Source organism: Crinia signifera, chromosome 12, assembly GCF_055691185.1.
Source record: "Crinia signifera chromosome 12, ASM5569118v1, whole genome shotgun sequence".
In the NCBI taxonomy this organism is placed as follows: Eukaryota; Metazoa; Chordata; class Amphibia; order Anura; family Myobatrachidae; genus Crinia; species Crinia signifera.
The window spans coordinates 53,875,900-53,894,664 of record NC_139228.1 but is presented as its reverse complement, the minus strand read 5'-3'; the positions used below and the strand labels follow the sequence as shown (position 1 = coordinate 53,894,664).

Here is an 18,765-nt window from a genome sequence, read left to right as displayed (position 1 = left end):
CCTAGTAAACAAGAGTTGCCAGGCAAGAATATTTTGACTAGATCGCTGGCTGTCTCGTCAAAATCGCTGCTATTCACTGCTGAGGGAGATATTCACTAGGCGATCTGCAATGAATACCAACCAAGTACGTTAATTCTAGTATAGTCAAAATCGCCCATAGACAAAATCGCTTAGTTAAAATCGCTGTTGTATCTAGTAAAAACGCTTTGTCGAAAATTACTTAGTCAGAATCGCTCCCTGGCAAAAATCGCTCCATGTGTACACCCCTTTAGGTAAATGTTACACATAATGATCTGATTGCTGTACAAATTTGTTCTCAAAATGGGCAAAACCATGTGCACTGCAGATGGGGCACGTTACATGCAGATGTATCGCTTCTCAGCCTTTTGGCTCAGATCAAGTGTAGTATCTGTACTTATCAGTGGGTATGGAATGGCCTCTGGCAGAGAATAGAGAAAGGCTGGACTGAGTAGCTGCTCTGATGGGTGGAGGGTTTGGGACCCCTCATCAGGGCCGAAACTAGGGTTTCCGGCGCCCGGGGCAAGGCAGTCATTTGGTCGCCCCCCAAATGACTGCCTTGCCCCTGGTGCCGGAGGCTGAGTGAAACCTGCGCCCACATACCTCTGTTGTGCAGCGGGGTCCGGGGATTGTGGAGTAGTCCATGATACGGGATATACAGGGGGTCGGTGCTGTGTTTGCCGCAGTTTCTCCTACAGCTGCCGTGCATAGGACTGTTACATATCCATCCCCCCCCTCTGCCGGGATGTACCAAGCGTGTGCGCGTCGCAGATGCTCGCAGGGCTCTGGGACATCCCCACAACGCGCCGACGAGGGGTGCACAGAACGGGCTTTGAGGGGATTAGCGGCTGTGTTGAGCGGTGTGCTATCTGTGTCAGTACCTCAGGGAGCCGGCCAGTGAGCGGAGTGTGCGTGCCGGGGTGCTGGCAGTGGCACTCTGTGTCCGACCTGCGCGCGGGGAAGCTCCAGCAGCGAGGTCTCCGTCAGCGGGGGAAGGCTGATATCACCCCCCGCCGCCATGCAGAAGGTAACACAAAGGGAACGTTACTCCCATCGTCCCTGGACCCCCGCTGCCTGGCCCGATAGCGCCCCACCCATGTAGCGCCCGGTGCGCGTGACCCCCCAGCCCCCCCCTAGTTACAGCCCTGCCCTCATGCCTGGGAGTGGTGAAAAGTCTGGCTGAGTACCTTCACCTCTCCCAGTGGTAGGAGGTGTTGTTTCCGTAAACCCACTGGTAGGAGGGGGGAGAAACACTGGGCCTAGTAGTTTGGCTCTCTTGACGGGGTTCATAGCCCCCGAAGGATGAGAAAGAGAAAGGCTCAGTCTAGTATCCATTCCAAGGAGCGGAGAAAGGCTGGGACTGAGTAGATGGCTCCTGTTCCAGAGGTTCGTAGCCTCTGATGGGGAGACCGCGAAAAGCCCAGCTTAGTACCTTAACCTTGGGATCGGAGAAACACTGAGACTGAGTAGATTGCTCTTCCGAGTGGGCCTCAACCACTAAGGGAGTCATTCAAAAAGCCCAGTGGAGTACCCATTCCCATGCCAGGGGCTGAAAAGTGCCCTACGATGGGAACAGAGAAACACTTGGTCAGACGCTGATCGGTCGGCTGCCTGGAGACCAAGGCTGCACTGTGCCCCCGGGGAAACTCGGGGGTGTCAAACATGATCCCAAAATCACCATGCACTAGTAAGCTCTAGCACTGCGCACTTCCCTTTAAGTTAGTGCTTCATGTCCTTACCTCGTCCTTTTGGATGGGGTAGGACAATTCTTCACACCCCCACCCCGGCTTTCTGGCTGGGGTCTTTTTATTTATTTATTTTCCCTCTCACGTTTGTCACTTTTCACATCCTTTGTTTTCTGTAGTTTGTCACGTTTTTTTGGGTAGTTTGGTCGACCCTTACGGGCCTTCCATTTCCCCAATGTGCCGAAGCTCTCATCCTTTTGGGGAGAGCTTCGGTCCCCTCGAGGGCAACCCCGAGCCGCAAGGTGGAGGGAAGCCTAATGCGGGTCTCTCCAAACCTTCAGGCTCGGAGGACCCACCGTCCTAACCCTTCTGAGGGTTGAGGAAAACGGGTCCCTCTAAGCTTCGGCGAAGCGGACCCACCGATCCCTATTTTCCCCTCTTCGGCGTTATGGTTGAGAGGGGTTAGGGGAAGGTACATGTGTATTATCACGGCACCCCCGATTTCCATCGCAGGTTATTGTACAACCAAAAATCGCGACCGATTTTAAGTCGCACATGCACCCAGATGCCTAATTCCTATGTTAAATGCCCCCCAGACCCGATTTTAGATTGTACACCCACCCTGATGGGTTACTGACTATGTTAAATGCCCACCAATTGTTAACGCCACCGCACTATCAACGCCAACCCGAATTGTGGTGAGCACAGCGAGCCTGCAAGGGGCGGCGGTACGCGTCCTCCGACCTTTTGTACACTCTGCCCGGGAAAAGCCTCAAATCGGTCCAATCGCATGCCATCGCATACCTTAATTAGTGGTATGCGATGCGATGGGCGCCGTGATAATACACAAGTACCAGGGGAAAAACGGGGCCCTTTTCCTTTGGGAGAGAGCCTATTCGATCGCACGACCCCCTATGCACGTGTTTAGGCACAGCACTGGTGGTAGGGAGCACACCTCGGGCTCCTGAGTTTATTTTTTTCAAACTCAGATGTAACGTGCAGAGAGAGTTGTGCAAAGTAGATACTGACTGCATTATTTTTACACTGCAATATAGATTTCGGTTTCAACACACTCTACCCAAATGTTACCCTCTCTGCACATGTTACATCTGCCCCACCTGCAGTGCACATTGTTTTGCCCAGTTTGAGAACAAATTTGTACTGCGATCAGATCTGAATATGGGCCAATACGTGCTGACATACAGTGTAAGTTGGTTTCTCAGTTCCCAGCATGTACTCTGCTGGCAGTGATGGAAGTGGACCCTACGCAGGATCCCTTTTTTATACCCAGGAATTTTACATTAGATTGGTTGATGGGATGGATGAAAGTCTTCCTTACTTTCATACAGCATAATAATTAATAGGCAGGTGTTTCGCTGGCAGCGGTAAATACCCAGGCGGTTCCCATGTACTATCTTCCAAGTTTGCTACATGACAATAAAAAAAATCCCCCAACCCACCTTACACTGTAGGTGACTTGGCTGTGGACTCTAATAGCAAGGATTTGTACTCATAGAGATGTTACAGGTCATGGAATTACAAGTCAGTCTTACCTTTAACCCTTTGAGTGCCAAGTGAATTTGTCAAAAAAAGGTGTCAAAAATGGTAGAGCAAACATTTATATTCATCATAATGACCGGTAATGTGACTCACCAATCTCCTTTTTGTCCATTTGCAGATTGCGTTACCCCATATCCACTTGGATGTCTTGATGCCACTTAAATCTCAACATGTCCTACTCTTCCGGGCATCTGAGAAAGCCACCCAAGATATGAGACATTCTAGGGGAGTAGACAAGAACGATTGAGCTAGTTTGGAATGCTGAAAGTTTCTTGGGTTGTGGACACCTTGCTATGATACTAAGCTTAGGATATTTACTTGCTCCTATTATACTGTATATTCTGGAAAAGTCTACAAATCACACTGTCCTAAAATACGAGGCAGTTGAGAAGTAGAAGAGAAGTAGAAGAACAGGATATCAGGTCTACATGGACTTTCCTGGCCACTGCAGTCCATCCATCTGTGGATTTAGAATGACCACAGAATTTATCAATAGGGTCTTGTTCTGTAGACCATAGGCAATGAGGGTGTACAGTTGTACATCAAGTATTGGTACCTAGCCAGCGCTAGGTTGTGTTTGCAATAGTGGCGTAACTACATATGTGGCAGACCTCGTGGCGGCTTGGGGGAGTGGTGTCAGCCGGGTCTGTGGGGGGTGCCTCTGGCTGAACTGACAGGTGACCCAGGCAGCAATGAGCTGGTCCTGCCCTGTATATATCTAATGAGCGGGGACCCAGTGGAGTGAATATTGAATGAGCGGGTCCCCATCCCGTGCATATGTAATGAGCCGGTCCCCAGCGCCCATTGCTGCCTGGGTCGCCTGTCAGTTCAGACAGCGGCATCTGTAGTCCATTGCCTCGTTCTTCTTTGGGGGGGGGGGGGGTGGCGGGGAGCGGGTGCGCCGGATTTCTAGCCACGTCACTGGTATGCAACGATCTAATGTATGATACTTTGCGACTTTGGAATTTTCAAGCTGGGCAGTGAAAAGTTTATGGAGAGACAACTAATTAAATCTCAGCCCTTCAACTGCGGCCTGCCTGATAAACAGAAGCGATTTCCCTCTTAACCAGAGAATCCTTTCATCTTCTGTTATTATATAAACTCAGGCAATTTCACCTCAGATGTTACTTAATCTGATTAATCTCCCTCCACTTGCAGTGCTGTGAATGGTTTAATGACAGTCTGCATCTTGGCTCCGGCCATATCTGAAGTTCATTATTCACAGTGTAAATGAAGTGACTACTTTACACACTTTCCTCTGTGAAATCAAAATGTATTTTGTATTAATATATTGTTTATCATTAATAATGAGCTTCCTGGATGCTAGGTTGCTCTTCTTCAGGTAATCGCTGCTAATTATCTGCGTACAGGTCGGGGAAAGGGCAGGTTTTACTGGCTGAAGTCATGGGATGCCCTTCTTGTCTGAGATCTGAAGGGGTAACAGTATTTGATGTGAGTCGGACAATGTGAGAGACAGCTCTCCTAGTAGAGGACCTCCAGAATCTTCTAATGAGACGCCTGGAAACTGAACCATCTAAGTAATTAAGGGCCTTATTCTAGTTCACTCTTTCTGACAAAATCCTGATTCGATGGACAAAACCATGTGCACTGCAGGGGGGCAGATGTAAAATGTGCAGAGAGATTTAGATTTTGGTGAGTTATTTTGTTTCTGTGCAGGGTAAATACTGGCTGCTTTATTTTTACACTGCAATATAGATCTCACTTTGTAGTAAAACCCATACCTCCCAACTTTCTTCATTGTCGTTGCGCGAGCGCCCGAAAAGGGTGTGTGGTATGTGCAAATGAGGGTGTGGTTTATGCTAATTAAGCCGCGCCCCCATTTTCAGCCGCGAATAGACGCTGTGCGCATGCGCACAGTGTCTATTCGTTCAGATTGGGGGGAACTCCTAACTGCCCCCCCACCCGCAGCGGGACACCGACGACCGCGGGAGGGACGCGGGAACGTCCCCAAAAATCGGAAGGTATGAAAACCCCACCCAAATCTAACTCTCTCTGCACAACTTACATCTGCCCCACCTGCAGTGCACATGGTTTTGTCCATCTAAGAAGGATATTTTGTCAGAAAGAGTGAACTAGAATAAGGTCCTAAGAGAGGCCTCGTTGAAAAAACGCATTAAGGATGTTTCAGGAAGCCTAAAGTGAGGCTTGTGAAGCTTCATCAGTATGTACATACTTCATGGTACATGTGAGAAGGAAAAGCAGTTACCGGGATAGGAGATGGTTCAACATAATCCCCTTCATCCTTGTCTGCTTATAGATGCATTGGTGCTGGATAGATTGTGTATATACTGTAAGCTGTCTTTGGGCACGGCAGGGGTATTCAACAGCAGTCTGACCATACCATGTGTTCAAACGTCAAACATGAACAATGACCAAGTCCATATTTTATCTGTCTTGATGGAAAATGTATATTTTATAAATCACAGGTATAAATCACCTGATGCTTGTGGGCGTATAGCTTGGGAGATATTTAAAGAAATCACACATCTCAGATTAATGTGAACATTCCATGTTTCATGTGGTTACTACACAGGGGACATGATGTATAGATATTTGTACTTCTGTTAAAGCCGGCGATCAGGGACTTTGTCAGTACAGCAATATGGGGGTTGAAAAAGTTAGAAAAAAGAGGTATGGGAGCCAGAGCCAGATTAAGGTCTAAATGGGCCTGGAGCTGAAAATTATCAAGGGCCTATTATGCGCAATAATAGGGGTTGTGGCCAGCACCTAATAATGTGGGGGGCGTGGCCAGTGTTCTGGTTGGGTGGTCTGCTCATGGGTGTGTCTCTATTTGTGTAACTACTTTCAACTAATTACATATGCCTGGAAAAGGCAGGGGGCTGGCATAGGAAAAATGCAGGGAGATATATTGGTGGGTGCCCTCCAAAGGTGCACCTGCAGGATGCTGATGTCCTAAGATACTTGCGGGGTGAGTCGGCACTCCAGTCATAAAAAAAATACTGAAAGCCAAAACTTGGTAGACAACATTTCAGCACCTTTTATGTGGTCACCCAAGTTTACCACACCGTATAATATGTCGGCGGTCGAAATACTGATGCTGGAATCCCGCCCGCCGCAACTTTGTCCCTCTTTGAGTGTCCACGACACCCATAGAGGGAGAATAAAATAGTGTGCCGAGCACAGCGAGGCACCGGGCTTGCTGCGTGGCCAGCATAGTGTGCCTGCAAGGGGGAGCAATCCACAGCCCCCCCTTGTCGGCATTGCGGCTGCCGGGATTCTAGCGTCGATATTTCGACCGCAAGGATTCCAACCACCGGCATATCATACCGGACCTCATATACTCCTTATACAAATCATGCAACAAATTAGTAACCCCTTTATACTGTACTTGCTTCTTACACATTATGCCACATGGAATGAGCAAAAATTCACACAGACTAAGCCGAAATTCACACTATGGCACACGGATTGAGTCAAAATTCACGTTATGCCACACAGATTAAGGCAAAATTCCCATTTTGCCACATGGATTGAGCCAAAATACACACTATACCAAACTGATTGAGAAATAATGCACAATATGCTTCATAAACAGGGGCATTGCGCGCCAAAGGGGCACATTTAAAATTTACACCATAATGCCCATTGCATGTTAAAACTACCCCCCCCCCCCCCCCCCCCCCCCCCCAGCCCCTTTAAACAATTAGGTGTATCTTCGGAACAAACTGACCCATTTACATGTGGGCTTCAAATGGTTTTCAAATTATTTTGGTCCTGTGAAACTGGGCCGTTTGGTTCCAGAGAAATCTGTCCTCAAACAACACAAACAGCCATAAAATTACATTTCAGAAACGAAAAAATCGTTTTACCCGCAATATCTCTGGAACCAATGAACCCATATGGACCAACCTGGTATCAGATTGAAGGTCCAGCAATTTGGGTTAGACAGAGATCAACCTCGAGCTTCTGTGATGCCGTTGGAACCAGATGGGGGTCGGAATTAGCAGGTCTCATGTTATCCTATGGGGAAAATGTTCCAGATTTGCCTGGCCGTATCTCCAGTTCCCGGGGGGCTAGCAACGCATGGCTGGGCTTGTTGGAAAGCCCTGACCCTCAGCTACAAAATAGGCCTATTTGGAAAGTGGGCCTGGAGCTGTAGCTCCATCAGGCCCATTGTTAATCCGGCCCTGATGGGAGCATTTTACGGTGTTTCAAATTTTAGTGGATCAGTTCTAATGTGAAGCTTGGATCAGCTTTTCCTGCCATTGATCCCAGCACAGATTAAGTCAAGTGTAATTCTGTTTTTTTTCCTTTTTAGTTTTGAAATTGTAACACACAGGACCTTATTCTAGTTCACTCTTTCTGACAAAATCCTTCTTAGATGGACAAAACCATGTGCACTGCAGGGGGGCAGATGTAAAATGTGCAGAGAGAATGAGATTTCAGTGAGTTATTTTGTTTCTGTGCAGGGTAAATACTGGCTGCTTTATTTTTACACTGCAATATAGTTCTCACTTTGAAGTAAAACACCACCCAAATCTAATTCTCTCTGCACAAGTAACATCTGCCCCATCTGCAGTGCACATGGTTTTGTCCATCTAAGAAGGAATTTGTCAGAAAGAGTGAACCAAAATAACCCCCATAGTCTGTATGTAATCTGTAACCTAGTCCGAGTCAAACCGGGATACCTATATGGGCCCCATACCAAAGGAAGCTACGAAGAATGTACAAACTCCGTACATATAGGCCCTTATTCAGATCTGATCGATTTTTCTCAAAATGGCCTAAACCATGTGCACTGCAGGTGGGGCAGATGTAACATGTACAGAGAGTTAAATTTGGGTGGGGTATGTTGAAACTGAAATCTAAATTGCAGCGTAAAAATATTGCAGCCAGTATTTACCCAGCACAGAAACAAAATAACTCACCCAAATCTAATTCTCTCTGCACATGTTACATCTGCCCCACCTGCAGTGTACATGGTTTTGCCCATTTTGAGAACAAATTTGTACTGCGATCAGATCTGCATAAGGGCCATAGCTCCATGGGTAAAACCTAAAGCACAATCTCAGTTCCATCAGGCAACATGGCTAACTGCTGTTCCACCCTGATGCCCACACTAGAAGACTAGACTTGGAAGTAGGATGTCGGACAGTGCCGGCCCGGCAGAGCTACAGTAGGGAAGTAGAGTAAATGAGAGCTAGAAGGAGAATAAAACCTAGAAAGCCTAGAAAAGAAGATAAAAGAACAAACAACTAGGAGAACAGAAGCTGGAACTTTGGAGAAGTCACCCGGGAACATAGAGGCAGGGAGAACAAGGCGTTACTCCTGAATATACACAGGGCACACATCTCCGTTAAGCTCACACTCGCTGCTCTCATTTGATCTCATCTGAAAGGAGATGTAACAGCAAAGCTTTGCAGAGGAGCAAAAATGTTTATTTCATATCAGGCTCCAGCCAGAGATAGAGAAAAAAATTCAACTTACCAGATGGATCGACTTCTCGAAGCCAATTTCATGCTATAAATCTACAGAAAAACAAAACCTCAGAAAAGCTCAAAGGGAAAATGTCAAAAGAAAACAGACTGTCGAAGGATAAAATAAGATGTACGAAGAGAACAAGCCATCCGGAAAGCGCACTACAAATACAGATACACGAAGGGTCGCCGGCACAGAACATCAGGGAGCTGCTGGTGGTGCATGAATTGCAAGCTTATGGGACAAATCTAGTGGTTATCCAGAAACCCCATGCATATATATTTATATACTTGGGCCCTTATTCAGATCTGATTGCAGTACAAATTTGTTCTCAAAATGGGCAAAACCATGTGCACTGCAGGTGGGGCAGATGTAACATGTATAGAGAGAGTTAGATTTGTGTGAGTTATTTTATTTCTGTGCAGGGTAAATACTGGCTGCATTATTACACTGCAATTTAGATTTCAGTTTCAACACACCCCACCCAAATTGAACTCTCTCTGCACATGTTACATCTGCCCCACCTGCTGTGCAGCATGGTTTTGCCCATTTTGAGAACAAATTTTTACTGCGATCAGATCTGAACAAGGGCCCTTATGTGTAATTAGTAAACCAGATCGAAGCAAAAGGTATCTGCCTCTGGGAGAGAGAGAAAGAGATGTAGTTTCACTCGCTGCCAACAGATGGCAGTGTTTCAGAGATACACAGATACTAGACATGTATATGATACACCAGAGATATCACAATGGCAATGTCAGTCTTTGTGGGCATTATTATATAACAGCGCTATGTTTAGTGGTATAACCACTATGGTGGTTTATTTTCCCTTATGGCCTTTGTGTATTTCCCACAGCTTACCGACATGTAATCACATTGGTAATTAGTTATTCAGATAAAAACAAGTTCCTCTGTTCTGCAGTTATACAATTGAACCTGACATAGCTCCTTATCCACCCACACCCTAATTGCGAGAACTAGCGCTGCATTGTTTAGTGCGGCCTTACTATGAAATATAATTATAACTGACGGTCCCATCTCCGCAGGAATCCCAGCAAATTTTCTATATACAGTAAGTGCTGGAAGAGATGAATTCTGGGAAAAAAACACTCCCCCTCTCCATTAAATGCAATAAAGTTAATTAACATTAATATTATTTTAACTCTACTTTGATTTTTGTCCTGAAGAGGAAGCGGCGAGCGATCGGATTAATTCAGGCATTGTGGATAAGACATGTTGTAATATTCTAGGTAAGATAAGCAAGAGATATCTATTACATTGAGGTAATTGTAGCATTGAACATGGGGCCCGATTCTGGTTTATGCGTAATGAGCCCGGATTGCACATGCTGCATGTAAGCTCCGTCGCATCGCAGCCAAGCCAGGTAGCCTTGGCTGGGATCACAAGCAATACATACACTGCATACAGTGTATGGAGGGGGGTATGGCCAGCTTTAGTTTTTTTTAAGGCATCTTGTGACCAGGGTCGCTGAGAGGGGGGAGCAGGTACTAATTACCCGGGCCCGGGCTTGCTGGAGGGGCCTGGCAGGGGCCCTGGTCTGACCCCCTCTGTCCCTCCGGGCGGGAGCAGCAGCACACACGTACAGCATGTGGTGTGCTGTCAGCAGGCTCAGCATGGGCGTCTCACTGACAGCGTGAGAGCTGATGCTGATCCTGCTCCTGTGGTACACGCTGTAGGAGTGTCCTGCTGCTGAGGGGCGGGGGACAATAACACTCTCCCATCGACTTTAGAGTGTTTTTTCACACACACACCCCCTAAACATTGTTGGGGCATGGCCTAATCACGGGAGATGGCCATGTCTCCCCGCGATTCGGCCACACAGGTATGCTGGGCCCCCAAAATTTTACCGGGGCCCGGCCACCTCTCGGCGGCCCCGCTTGTGTCTAAGCAGGTGCAATTATCAGCAAGAAGTTTCCGGTCCTGACTCTCCTCTTGGGATCCTGATGTTTCTCCAGAACTCCCGGGTTCCCGATCCTAGCTTGACCTGTCTTGTATCCTAATCATGCTCTGGCGCCTCTACTTGTGTACTAGACAGTGGCTCACCTGTCCTGCATTCTCTGTTTTTGGGGCCTCATTTTTAGCAATCTAAAACTCGTCGCATTGATAAACGATGCCCCAGCCAATCAGCCCCCAACTGTCATTTTTCAAACGGACGGCAGTTGTGATCTGATTGGCAGGAGCAACATGTATCATACAAGTTTGGTAACTCATCTGGTCATTAAATTCTGCACCTCTTAGTGAACACATCCCCTCGCATGGTACCAAGGGAAATTGGCGACAACTGGGGGCTGCGGGTGCTCCGTATCAGCGCTCAGTAAGCTGCGACTTTTGCTGCTTACCCAGCCATCCAGAATTAGGCCCTTTGCGAGGCCACAAGTGGTGCAGAGTGACCTGCATTATAAATAACACGTTCCCTCAGTATACGTCTGCTGGGACAATCCCTCCACGTTCCATACTGTGCTCAGCTCTGACATTCAGACGCATGGGGCTGACAAATTGCATGGCATTTATGTGCACAAACAAATACATACATTTCTTTTATTGGAAGCAGGAGAAGCCTCTAATGTACAATGAGTTATTGTCAGGCGCAATTCTTACAAATGTCATGGTATTAATATTTGTCTTCTCGCTATTTCCCAGAAAGACAAACGCACCCCGGGAACTGCTGAGACGCCATCAGTAAATAGTATCAATCTCAGTAAGGTAAAGGTAAAACACCAGCAATGAGGAGAGGGGGCCACGGGCTCCTGGGGGTTACACCTTTGCTATGTGCATTGTCCTGCCCTACGGACTGTGCAAGGGAGCTGTATTATCAGGGGGGTGACATGTGGGGGCACTGATTGGAGGAGCTGGTATCATATACAATCCATTATTTATTGTTTTACATTACCGAATGCAGCCGATAAACACAACACGCAACAAAGTATCAAACACTGCAAATACTGGCACTGTATCCTTTACTGCAGTGTTTTTCAACCACTGCGCCTTGTGCCAGTGTGCCCCCAGATCTAGAGATGCCCAAACCAGTTTACAGCCACCACCAGTTCAACTGTTATTTACTGGTCTCTTCTTTTCATGTAAAGGGCCAATGTATTTTATTTTTGTTACCTGTGGGGACCAGTGGGATAGTTTTTTTATATGGAGGCCAATAGGTTTTTTTTTCCTGTGGGGGCCAATGTGTTTTGCCCTGTGGGGATCTCATGGTGTGCCTTGGCAATTTTAAAATCTTATTTAGTGCGCCTCAAGGTAAAAAGGTGGAAAATCACTGCTTTACTGGATTACAAATCAGTACAACATCGGCCATGCGATAAATAGATAGATAGACATGGGATAGATAGACAGACAGACATGGGATAGATAGATAGATAGATAGATAGATAGATAGATAGATAGATAGATAGATAGATAGATAGATAGACATGGGATAGATAGATAGATAGATAGATAGACATGGGATAGATAGATAGATATATAAATAGATAGATAGATAGATAGATAGATAGATAGACAGACAGACATTAGATAGATAGATAGATAGATAGACATGGGATAGATAGATAGATAGATAGACATGGGATGGATAGATAGATAGATAGATAGACATGGGATAGATAGATAGATAGATAGACATGGGATAGATAGATAGATAGATAGATAGATAGACATGGGATAGATAGATAGATAAATAGACATGGGATAGATAGATAAATAGATAGATAGACATGGGATAGATAGATAGATAGATAAATAGATAGATAGATAGACAGACATACATTAGATAGATAGATAGATATGAGATAGATAAATAGATAGATAGACATGGGATAGCTAGACAGACAGACATTAGATAGATAGATAGACATGAGATATGTGCTTGCGTGGGTTTCCTCCGGGTACTCCGGTTTCCACCCACAATTTAAAAATATACTGGTAGGCTAATTGGCTCTCAACAAAATTAATCCTAAAATGTCTGTGTGTGCGTGTACATGTGGTAGGGAATATAGATTGCAAGCTCACTGGGGCAGGGACTGATGTGAGTGTTCAAATATTCTCTGTACAGCGATGCGGAATATGTGTGCGCTATATAAATAACTGGTAATAATAAATAGATAGATAAATAAACATGGGATATATAGATATGATATAGATTGATAGATAGATAGATAGATAGATAGATAGATAGATAGACAGATTTCCCCTGGTACAATGCATGTGCTGTAGGAGTCAGTAAGCGTGTCCCCCAGGAGTCAGCATGCATAATGTTCCATACATGTGTGTATCACAGCTCGCCCGTGTGGATTGCTGTTTAAACAAACTATGTGGAAAGATGATAAAGTTATTCTGTGTGATTCTGGCGCTGGGACAACTATAACAGCGTACAGTATGTTTGTCAGTGACACTGGAAGGAGTCTTTCTCTGCTGGTGGGAAAACAAGAGTCCTCGGCTGGGCAGCCAAGTCCGAGCTGCCTTCCCTGATGGAACAGTACCAGCATTCATCAGCAGATGGATGGGAACGACGGGAAGACCTGGCGCATAGAAAGGAGATATTGTAGCATTTGGGACGTTAGAGCGGAGCGAGATGTTTATACATCAGTGCTGCGGATTTCTGCGCTCGCTAAGTGATGACAGACAACCACATGGAAACAACCAACATGTTCTATGCAACCCCCTGGTAAACCGGGGGCGACGGCGGTGTTATACATAAAGAAATGTTATCACAAGCTGCAGGGCCCTCTCAGCACTCCGAGCCTGACAGTCCTGTGTGTGTGTCTGTTAGGGATGGCCATGGACCATCGATGATTCAAAATCATCGACAGTTTATGGCCATTGTTGAATACTTTTGCCATCGATGGGGGAGAACCAGGATGGTTTCCCTACATTGATGGCATAGTAGAAGTGAGCATAGCTCCGCCCCCGACACCTGAAAGCCCCGCCCCCACATTTTGATTGTATCAACATTTTCCTGTGTCAACCAATTCCATGTCAACCTTTTGCTTTTGTCGACCTTTGTCTATGTCAACCTTTTTCATGCGTCGCCAAGTCGACGTATTGGCTGTCGAGCGAGACACTGTAGACCTAATAAAGATCTCCCATTAATCTGGCCCCGCCTGTAGCACATATGTCGTCTGACTGGCATCACTTGGCGCACATGCTACTGATACCAACATTACTGGACGAGTTACACTTTTGCATATGACCTTTATTTTGGGGGGCAATTGGTCGGCACCACCCCAGATTAAGATGGATCCGGGGCTGCCTCTTTTGCCAATGCTGCAGCTGATGTTCTTCATACTGAGAAGCCACATTTGTGCGTCTTTAGACATTATATACATACCTGGCTAAAAAGCACAAAATAACCGGATATGGGTAAAAACCGGACCAGGACAAAAGACCCCTGACCGGACATCAAAATCTGCAGTCTGGAGCTTGTAGCGTCCGGTCTGAGGGGTGTCCTGTCCGGGGGGTGTCCTGTCCAGGGGGGCTGCCTGTGACTCCTGTCACCAGGGAATGAAGGAGGGGGAGAATAAAGCCTCCCTGTATGGTCCGGGCATGTAGCAAAAACCGGACGGGCCGGACCACACGGGAAGGCTGTAATCTCCACTTCCCCATGTCCCCCTGATGATAGCTATCACAGAGACCCCCCCCCCCCCCCCCCCGATAAGACACCCCCCGGACAGGACACCCCCCAGGCCAGACACTACAAGCCCCGGACCTGCAGATTTTGATGTCCGGTCCAGCGGTCCGGGGTTTAGTCCGGGTCCGGTTTTTAAATAGTCCCCAAAATAACCTTAGATAATTTGGAAATATAGCAACACATACAACATGAAGTGTACGGTATTCGAGTACTGGTATTTCTGATTTTATATATCTATATATATATATTTATACTTATTGGAGCAGAAGGCCTCATTCCTCCGCAGGAACCACCGGCAGTGCTACATATGATAAATTACACCTTCTGTAACCTGTGTTCCCTGCAGCCCTCAGATAGCACAGGCAGGCTCTGGGGTTCAGAGGGTCCTGTAGTCTGACCCGCATGAGGAAAGGATAATTGGAGACCACTTCAATGCAGCTCAATTTTCCCTTTCTATCTCACATGAAGGTAACGCGTGCAATTATCCTATTACCTCATTAAACTATTACACTCCCAGGGTGATTATTATCATTGTATAGGAGGATCCCAGCATCACTTACATTTGGAGTGTACTAGGTGCAGTGCAAATATTTACTTGACCCTTTTCTGTGACAGCGGCGGATGATGGCACGTCTGGATGTTATTATATGTGATAGATGCCGCATTAATCAATATGCAATAAGGGACATGTTATTATAGGTTCTGAAGCTCTGTTTTCATAACATTTAAATAAAGTATTCATGAGCCTGGTTATTATCTGCTGGTCACTGACAGAGATCAGCCTCTAAGTGCTCCGGGGGCAGGATTTAAAAGGAACGCGCCAGATTGCGGTGAGATCTGCTTGGTGGCAACACAGCTGCAAAGTTCTCAAATACAAGAACAGATGTATAAAGCAGTGATAAGGGAGAAGATCCCCATGGCAACCAATCAGCACTGAAGTAACATCTATAATTTGCATAATATAACATAATACAGAGCAGCGGATTGGTGGCCATGAGCCACTTCTCCTCTCACTCACTTCTCCTTCCTTATCACCGCTTCTTACATCTGCCCCACAGAGACTTGCTTTGCCTTTCGTTTTGCCATTCCAGGCAGTCTGGCTGAGTCTGGCAGATCTCGGTGTATGGACGCAAATGGCAAGTGTTTGCAAACAGCTCTAGCACTGACGGGAACTTATGTATACTGTAATAGCAGATTTTCTTCCTTTTCTAAAATGTCCAGAACTCGCTCGGATCTGTTTTTCACTAAAATTGGGCAACAACACAAGCAGGGTGTCACAGCCAGGTGTGCAGCTACATTCTGCATGCAACTCCGCGTCGTGCTTATTGGTGATAAGGGGTCTGTATCTGGCAGGCCTCACCTCTGGGACATAGCACAGACTCTTCTATATGGCCCAGGTACAGGATACATACAGATGACCGGCGTTCAGGTTGGCGTTGGTCAGAATACCAATGCTGGCATTATGAAAGAGGGAATCCCGATGGCTAACCCTCCCTTCCCAAGGCCTAAACCTAACCTTCCCTCCCCCACGCAGCCTGGCCCTAACCCTCCTTCCCTGAGGCCTTACCCTAATCTTCCCTCCTCCATGCAGCCTGACCTAATCCCCCCGCTAGTACCTAAACCTAACCACCCGTCCCCAGCAGCCTAACCCTAATCCCACCTTCTAAGTCTAACCAAACCTTATCCCTCCACATATCCTAACCATGCCCTCCCTGCAGCCTAACCCTAACCTTCCCTCCCCCCGCACAGCCTGACCCTACCCACTAGTACCTAAACCCATCCTTTTTATGCCTAACCCTCCCATCCTGCAACCTATCCCTCCCCTACCTGCAGCCTAACCTTAACCCCTGAACTCTGCCATCTTAACCTAACCCCCTGCCCCGCAGTCTAACCCTAATCCCCCCCCATTCTAAGTGCCTAACCTTCACCCTCACCATATCCTAACCCTAACCTTCCCCTCCCTGCAGCCTAAACCTATCCCCCTTCCCTGGCCACACACTAGCGCACCCAGCGTACTTATCGTTCGGCACCCCAGCAGTTGGGATTCCGGCACTGGCATCCAAATTGATGTCAGGATTAAAGTGCCGGTCTCCCAATGTTAGTTGGGATTCCGTAGCTGGTAAACTGACCGACTGCATCCCTCCCAGGTACGGGTGTGGTATAACTTACCTGCAGTCAGGATTCCGACGGTCATTTCTCCAACATCAGATTCCTGACTGTCAAGATCCCAACAGGGGGTCGAGAGCATTCATGCCCCTTGCAGGCTCGGACCCCACGATGGAAAATATCCTGTGTATGTTGTGATTCTGACTGCTGGGCTCCTTACGGGATTCCGATGTCGGAAAAACTACTGTCGGCATCCGACTGTCGGTGAGTCATCCGGCACCCCCAGGCATAGGCGAATCTAGAATTATGGTAATGGGTGGTCCTAGATCTAGACATAATAGTAGGGGGACCTTTGCGCGGCGTAGCCGCGCCGCAAAAAGGGGGTGTGGCCTCATGGGAAGGAGGCGTGGCATCTCAAAAAGGGGTGTGGTATTACACTTTAGACCATACACAGTAATGCCCATTACACATTTTAGCATACTCCGTAATACCCATTACACATAAAGCCACACACCATAATGCCCATTACACATTGTGCCACACATCATGATGCCCATTACATACTATATAACAAACCGTAATGCCCATTACATATTTGCCACATAAGTGCTGCTTACCTACGTGCTCATTGCTAGGGGGTTCTTGCTTGATGGCACCATAGTACCCATTACACATGATGCCACACACCATAGTACCCATTACACATGATGCCGCACACCATAGTACCCATTACACATGATGCCGCACACCATAGTACCCATTTCACATGATGCCGCACTCCATAGTACCCATTTCACATGATGCCGCGCACCATAGTACCCATTACACATGATGCTGCACACATAATGTCCCTTACACATGATGCAGCACACATAATGCTGCTTACACATGATGCTGCACACCTTAATGCCCCTTACACATTAAGCCACACATTATGCGTAATGCCCCCACATACAGTTACCTGTAGCGTCCCTTAAGCAATGCCCCCAAAAGTGCCACTTACTGTAAATTTGTATATGAGCCTTCGCTGCTGCTGCAGGGAGAGATGGAGAGCGGTGGAGCCGCTTCTATGGGGAGAGGAGCAGAGCGCAGTGCAGTGCAGAGCGCGCTCCCACTCCCCTCCTGGTGTCCCCTCTAGCCGAGTGAACATTTGAAATATTGTGCGCGCTGTTGTTGTGCGTGACGTCGGGGGAGCACACAGAGCGCCGGCACCACATGATTAAAGGGGGGGGTGGGCTGAGGTGAAAGCGGGGAGAAGAATTGGAGCGGAAGCTGCAGGGATGACAGTCATTGACAGCTTGGCAGAGAGCAGGGGGCTGCCCGGCTGTATTCAGAGCACTACAGGTCACGGCTGTTTGAAATAATACCCCTTTCACAACAGAAAATGCAGGGATTTACCCGGGAATATGGTCCCAGGATCATGCAGGGACATTCCCAGGCTGACCCCTTATACACCAGCCTAGTCCCTGCATTTTCTGGTGTGAGGGGGAGAGACAACCACTCCCCTCTCCCTACCCCCCAGGTTATCCTATAGGGAAAACGTTCCAGGTTTGCCTGGCAGTATCTCCGGTTCCCAGGGGGCTAGAGACACGGGGCTGGGCTCGTTAGAAAGCCCCATCCCTCAGCTACAAAATGGGCTAATGGGTGGTCCTGTGCACCCCCGGACCACCCCCTAGATTCGCCTATGCCCCCAGGTACATACTGTATACTAGTACTACTGTTCTGCTCTAGAGTATCCCAGAAGTATATATTTTCCTTGCCAAGCTGGGTGCATTTCTGTATACAGCCAACACAGCAAGATAAGAAAAATTGGCCTTTTATTGTGGCGAAAATTCTGCCAAAGTCAACATTAGCCCCTGTATGTTTTATTGGGCAGGAATCTCGTCTACACAGAATAATTTGATATACACTCCATGTTCCGCAGGATAATATATGTACTGCATTACTTTCACTGTGCGATGTGCGTACATACCTCCCTGTCCATAGAAATTACACACATTTCATTGGGCTCATTTTACAGCCAACGTTTTCAATGATATATTTATTTTTGTGTCTGTCTTTCATCTGTATAAATTCTATGAGACATTTATACGTCTTGCCGGGAAAATAAATAGATAAAAATCCCAGGATTTACACTCGAGCGTTGCAGAGGCCAAAGTATTCTCTGCGCTGGTCTCTCGCCAAATCAACTTACATTTTCTGCTGCGTACACAAACCGCTTTCTTTATAAACGATGATTACAAATATGATCCTTAAACATCTGCATTAGAATCCCTGGGGGGG

At 47.0% G+C, this 18,765-nt stretch overlaps 1 long non-coding RNA gene and 1 pseudogene across 1 annotated transcript in view; both read left to right on the top strand.

Moving 5' to 3' along the window:
- LOC146049859 (uncharacterized) overlaps positions 1 to 5,012 on the top strand; it is a 44,160-nt gene extending 39,148 nt beyond the window's left edge. The window contains exon 3 of the long non-coding RNA XR_014466223.1: positions 3,382 to 5,012. This is a non-coding gene — a long non-coding RNA (uncharacterized LOC146049859). The remainder of the gene's footprint in view (positions 1 to 3,381) is intronic.
- On the top strand, positions 371 to 506 carry LOC146050926 (U2 spliceosomal RNA; annotated as a pseudogene).
- Positions 5,013 to 18,765: the final 13,753 nt, after the last annotated feature.